A 6,000-nucleotide genomic window follows, 5' to 3' on the forward strand; every position below is an offset into this window, starting at 1 on the left:
AAGTATAGCAGCAATTTTCAAAATTTTCACCAAAAATTCAAAATCTAAATTTTCAGGGACCAGTTAGGTTTGAAGTGGATTTAAGGGTCTTTCTGTGAGAAATATCACATAAATGACCCCATTATAGAAACTTCACCCCTCAAAGTATTCAAAGTATTCAAAATGACATTTAGAAAGTTTGTTAACCCTGTAGATGTTTTAGAGGAATAGCAGCAACGTGGAGGAGAAAATTCTAAATCTTAATTTTTTACACTCGAATTTTGAATTATTACAAGGAGTAAAAGGAGAGAAATCCCCCCAAAATTTGTAACCCAATTTCTCTCGAGTAAGTTAATACCTCATATGTGGACGTAAAGTGTTTTGCGTGTGCGTAGAGGCCTCAGAGGGGAAGGAGCGACAATGGGATTTTGGAGAGTGAATTTTGCTGAAATGCTTTTTGGGGGGGAATGTCGCATTTAGGAAGCCCCTATGGTGCCAGAACAGCAGAAAAAAACAAACAAACAAACAAAAAAAAAAACATGGCATACTATTTTGGAAACTACACCCCTCAAGGAATGTAACAAGGGGTCCAGTGAGCCTTAAAGGGGTACTCCGGCGCTAAGACATCTTATCCCCTATCCAAGATGCCTGATCGCGGGGGTCCCGCCGCTGGGGACCCCGTGATCACGCACGCGGCACCCCGTTATAATCTGTCCTCAGAGCATGTTCGCTCCAGGTCTGATTACTGGCGATTACGGGGGCCGGAGCATTGTGACATCACACGGGGGCGGGGCTGTAACGTCACAATTCCCCCTGACTTCACAATGCCCCATCAATACAAGCCTATGGGAAGGGGTGTGACCCCCGCGATCAGGCATCTTATCCCCTATCCTTTGGATAGGGGATAAGATGTCTTAGCGCTGGAGTACCCCTTTAACACCCCACAGGTGTTTGATCACAAAGTCAGATGTGTAAATAAAAAATTTTTTTTCCCTAAAATGCTGTTTTTTCCCAAAATTTTTCATTTTAACAAGGGGAAATAGGACAAAAAATGCCCCCAAAAATTTGTAACCCCATTTCTTCTGAGTATGGAAATACCACATGTGTGGACCTTAAGTGCTCTGCTGACGCACTACAATGCTCAGAAGAGAAGGAGTCACATTTGGCTTTTGGAAATCAAATTTGGTTTTTGGCGGGGCATGTCACATTTAGGAAGCCCCTATGGTGCCAAAACAGCATAAAAGAAAAAAATACACATGGCATGCTATTTTGGAAACGACGCCCCTCAAGGAATGTAACAAGGGGTACAGTGAGCCTTAAAACCCCACAGGTGTTTGACGAATTTTCGCTAAAGTTGGACGTGAAAATGAAATATTTGATTTTCTTTCCCCAAAATGCTGGTGTTACCCCAAATTTTTCATTTTCACAATGGATAATAGGAGAAAAAGCCCCCCAAAATTTGTAACCCCATTTCTTTTGAGTATGGAAATACCCCATATGTGGATTTAAAGTGCTCTACGGGCGAACTACAATGTTCAGAAGAGGAGGGGTGCCATTGACCTTTTGGAGAGAGAATTTGTTTGGAATGGAAGTCGGGGCCCATGTGCATTTACAAAGCCCCCCGTGGTGCCAGAACAGTGGACCCCCACATGTGACCGCATTTTGGAAACTACACCCCTCACAGAATTTAATAAGCAGTGCAGTGAGCATTTACACCCCACTGGCATTTCACATATCTTTGGAACAGTGGGCTGTGCAAATGAAAGATTACATTTTTCATTTTCACGGATCACTGTTCCAAAAATCTGTCAGACACCAGTGGGGCGTAAATGCCCACTGTACTCCTTATCAGGGCTTAAGTCCTGCACTTTTTCCACAGCAGGAACACCAGCAACAGCTGGAGGCTCCATTTTGGAAACACTGCTGTAGGTTTTCCATTTTTATTGGGGGGGGGGGGGAGGGCAGTGTACGGGTGTGTATATATAGTGTTTTACCCTTTATTATGTGTTAGTGCAGTCTAGTGTTTTTAGGGTACATTCACACAGGCGAGGGTTTAGTTTCCCGCTAGGAGTTTAAGCTGCGGTGGAAAATTTTCCGCAGCTCAAACTTGAAGCAGGAAACCCAGTGTAAACCCGCTCATGTGAATGTACCCTGTATGCAGACTGTGCATGCTGGGAGTTGTAGTTTTGCATTAGCTGGAGGCCCACTGGTTGGAAAACCTTGATTTAGGTTCTGTTAACTTACTCAGTAGTTTCCAACCAGTGTGCCTCCAGCTGTTGCAAAATTACAACAAATCTGATAAGTCCTCTAGTTTCCTAAAAATGGAAATGAATGTTTACCAATGATGCCAACATAAATTAGACATATTGTAAATGTATTGTAAACCTTATTCCCTATATTGTAAACCTTATTTCCTAAATACCTTCTGACACGTTCCCTTTAAATGTATTTACACTTTACAGTTTTAATTTAGAATGTGAGCAGTTGTAGTAATAATAGTGGAATAAAAAAAATCCCCAGCAGTTAAGAAGTCAATAGTTTACAAACATCTGAAATAAAGAAGAACTTACAGAATATGTTGCTGCAGGAGGGACTTATCTTTACAAAGATGTATGGTATATTCTACCTCAGGCAGAAATGTTTACATCTAATATTCCATTCTTCATCTTCCACTGTTTAACAATTTCGTTTGAGTCACATATTACCTCAGCAGACGAGACGGCCGAAGTGTGAAGGTCAGATAAAATCATTAAAAACATTTTACACTTTAAAAGTTGGAAACTGGAGCATATCCAAGCCGAGCTTTGTACACTGTCCTGCGTCACAGAACCGCGTTTCAGCAACAACGTGTACTCAGCTGGTGATTTATAATATGGCTGCCTGGTGGTAACAAACCAAACATGTCTGATGTTTTCCTGGAAAAATAGGATAAGTAAGTACTCCCTATAAATCAGACGCCACATAATATTACTACCTATGTGGTCTTCAGTAAACGATTTCTATGTGGCTACAATTGTGAATAGCGTGTATATGAAATTAGGACAGAAGAGGTAAACAACAGTTTTACTTGCAAAACCATCCAGCTATTAACAATAAAACCATTAACAATCAATAAAAAATAAAACCATTAACATTCAATTAAAGGAAAACGCTCATCCCGTTCACCCACACTAAACCCAATACATCAGGTTAAAGTGCGGGTGAACAGAAGACCCATGCGGGGTCTCTGTCTAATATACATACCTCCTGTCCGGCATCCAGTCTCTCTGAAGATACTCTTCTGTCTTCTCTAAATTGCGCACTGGAGGCAGGCCTGCCGGCTAGATTTCAATATTCATGGTCGCTGGTCACGTGAGCGCTTGTGCCTACTGAGTACTCACGTGACCATGAAAATTCAAATCCAACCGGTGGGCCCTCCTCCAGCACGCAATTCAGCGCAGCTAGAAGCCGATCTTCAGAGGGCAGAACATATGTATATTAGTCTGAGACCCTATATCGGTCTCCTGTTCACCCGCACTTTAACCTGGTGTATTGGGTTTAGTGCGGGTGAACGTAATGACCGTTTTCTTTTAATAATAAAACCATTAAAAATCAATTAACAATAAAACTAGGGATGAGCAAATTTTTCAAAAATTCGATCCGGCCAATTCGCCAAATTTTCCCCAAAAATTGTTTCGGGCCAAATTTATTTGCGGCGAATCGCTATTAAAAAATGGCTATTTCTGGCCTACAGAGAGCCTTAATAGGGGTGTAACACGCATAGGGTGTGTGCTGGGTTAGTAAAATAATACTGTTATTCAGTATGACATGCAGATCAGAGGCATCGCTATTAGAATCACTGTCGCAGAGCGGCACAATGACAGAGCCTGGAGTTGGCATCAGTATGAGGAGACCATATAGTGGCTGAGTGACACAGCGTGGAGGTGGCAGCAACATTAGGAGACCACATAGTGGCTGAATGACACAGCGTGGAGGTAGCGGCATCATATAGTGGCTGAATGACACAGCCGGGATTTTGAGGCAGCATGAGGAGATCATATAGTGGCTGAATGACACAGCGTGGAGGTGGCGGCAGCATGAGGAGACCATATAGTGCCTGAATGACACAGCGTGGAGGTAGCGGCAGCATGAGGAGACCATATAGTGGCTTAATGACACGGCCTTGAGTTGGCGGCAGCATGAGGAGAACATATAGTAGCTGAATGACAGAGGCTGGAGGTGGCGGAAGCATGAGAAGACCATATAGTGGCTGAATGACACAGCGTGGAGGTGGCGGTAGCATGAGGATACCATTTAGTGACTGAATGACACAGCGTGGAGGTGGAGGCAGCATGAGGAGTCCATATAGTGACTGAATGACACAGCGTGGAGGTGGCGGCAGCATGAGGAGACCATATAGTGGCTGAATGACACAGCATGGAGGTGGCGGCAGCATGAGGAGAACATATAGTGGCTGAATGGCACAGCATGGAGGAGGCGGCAGCATGAGGAGAACATATAGTGGACGAATTACACAGCCCGGAGTTGGCAGCAGCATGAGGAGACCATATAGTGGCTTAATGACACAGCCTGGAGTTGGCTGCAGCATGAGAACATATAGTGGCTGAATGACACAGCCTGGAGCTGGCATCAGCATGAGGACAACATCTGGTAGCAGAATGAGACAGCCTGGAAGTGGCAGCAGTATCAGGAGTCCTGAAAGTGACCGATTGACAGAGTGGTGCAGTGGGTGGCAATACCAGTACCCAGTGATGAAGGTGGGTGAAAACTTGGCATCAGATGTGTGGCATCAGGCGGGTGGCAGGTAGGCAGAAGAAAATGGTCTCTTTTGTAAAAGTGTTAGTGTGCACAAGTAAGTATTGAGGATATGCATTACGTAAAAGGTAACTTTTAATAATATGCTTAGGATCAAAAATATTGACCCCAATTTTTTTTTTTAAATCAAATAAAAGGAAAGGTGTGCAAAAAACACCATGTGTCACCTACACAACAAAGTATTGATGTGATGCAAAGACCTATAAAAGGTGGAAGAGGACAACATATGGTTCATTGTAACCGGTGGGGGTATAAACTTCCCCTGTAAGGCCCTACTCTCGCATTATTAATTCCCTTCTTGGCAAGTGTTACTCGCCCTAAAAAGGGCAGCCCCACACAGGAACCTCTCCCTATTTCCACCTACAAACACTGCCATTTCCCAGGGTTTTTAGGTGGAAATAGGAATTGGTTCCTGTGTGGGGCTGCACTTTTTAAGACGAGTAACACTTTCCTCGAAAAGGTGGAAGAGAACAACGTATTGTCCATCGTAGCAGGTGGGGATAAAAATTTCCCCTGTAAGGCCCGGCTCTCACTCGATTAATTCCCTTCTTGGCAATTGTTACTCACCCTAAAAAGAGTGGCCACACACAGGAACCACCTAAAAACCCTGGGAAATGTCAGTGTTTGTAGGGGGAAATAGGGAGAGGTTCCTGTGTGAGGCTGCCCTTTTTAGGGCGAGTAACACTTGCCAAGAAGGGAATTAATGATGCGAGAGTAGGGCCTTACAGGGGAACTTTTTACCCCCACCGGTTACAATGGACCATACATTGTTCCCTTCCACCTTTTAGAGGTCTTTGCATCACATCAATACTTGGTGTTGAAGGTGGCACATGGTGTTTTTTTGCACACCTTTCCTTTTGTTTGATTTAAAAAAAAAAAAAATTGGAGTCCATATATTTTATCCTCAGAATATTATTAAAAGTAAAGTTTTACATAATGCATATCCTCAATACTTACTTGTGGTCTAATGCGGAGAAATGTCTGTAACTGGGGAGCAGCGCCTTAAATATGCTTAGCACTATCCATATTTATGAATTGTTGGTGTGGCACCATGGTCAATCTACTCTGATGCATCAGGCATTGGTGGATTGAAATCCTGGCTGATCCATGCCTGATTCATCTTCACAAAGACAATTCAGCGGTCACTATGCAAGCAAGTAAGCATGCATCGTGCCATTTGTGCAAGGGAGTTGGAGGGGCTCCCTG

Source organism: Hyla sarda, chromosome 5, assembly GCF_029499605.1.
Source record: "Hyla sarda isolate aHylSar1 chromosome 5, aHylSar1.hap1, whole genome shotgun sequence".
NCBI lineage: Eukaryota > Metazoa > Chordata > Amphibia > Anura > Hylidae > Hyla > Hyla sarda.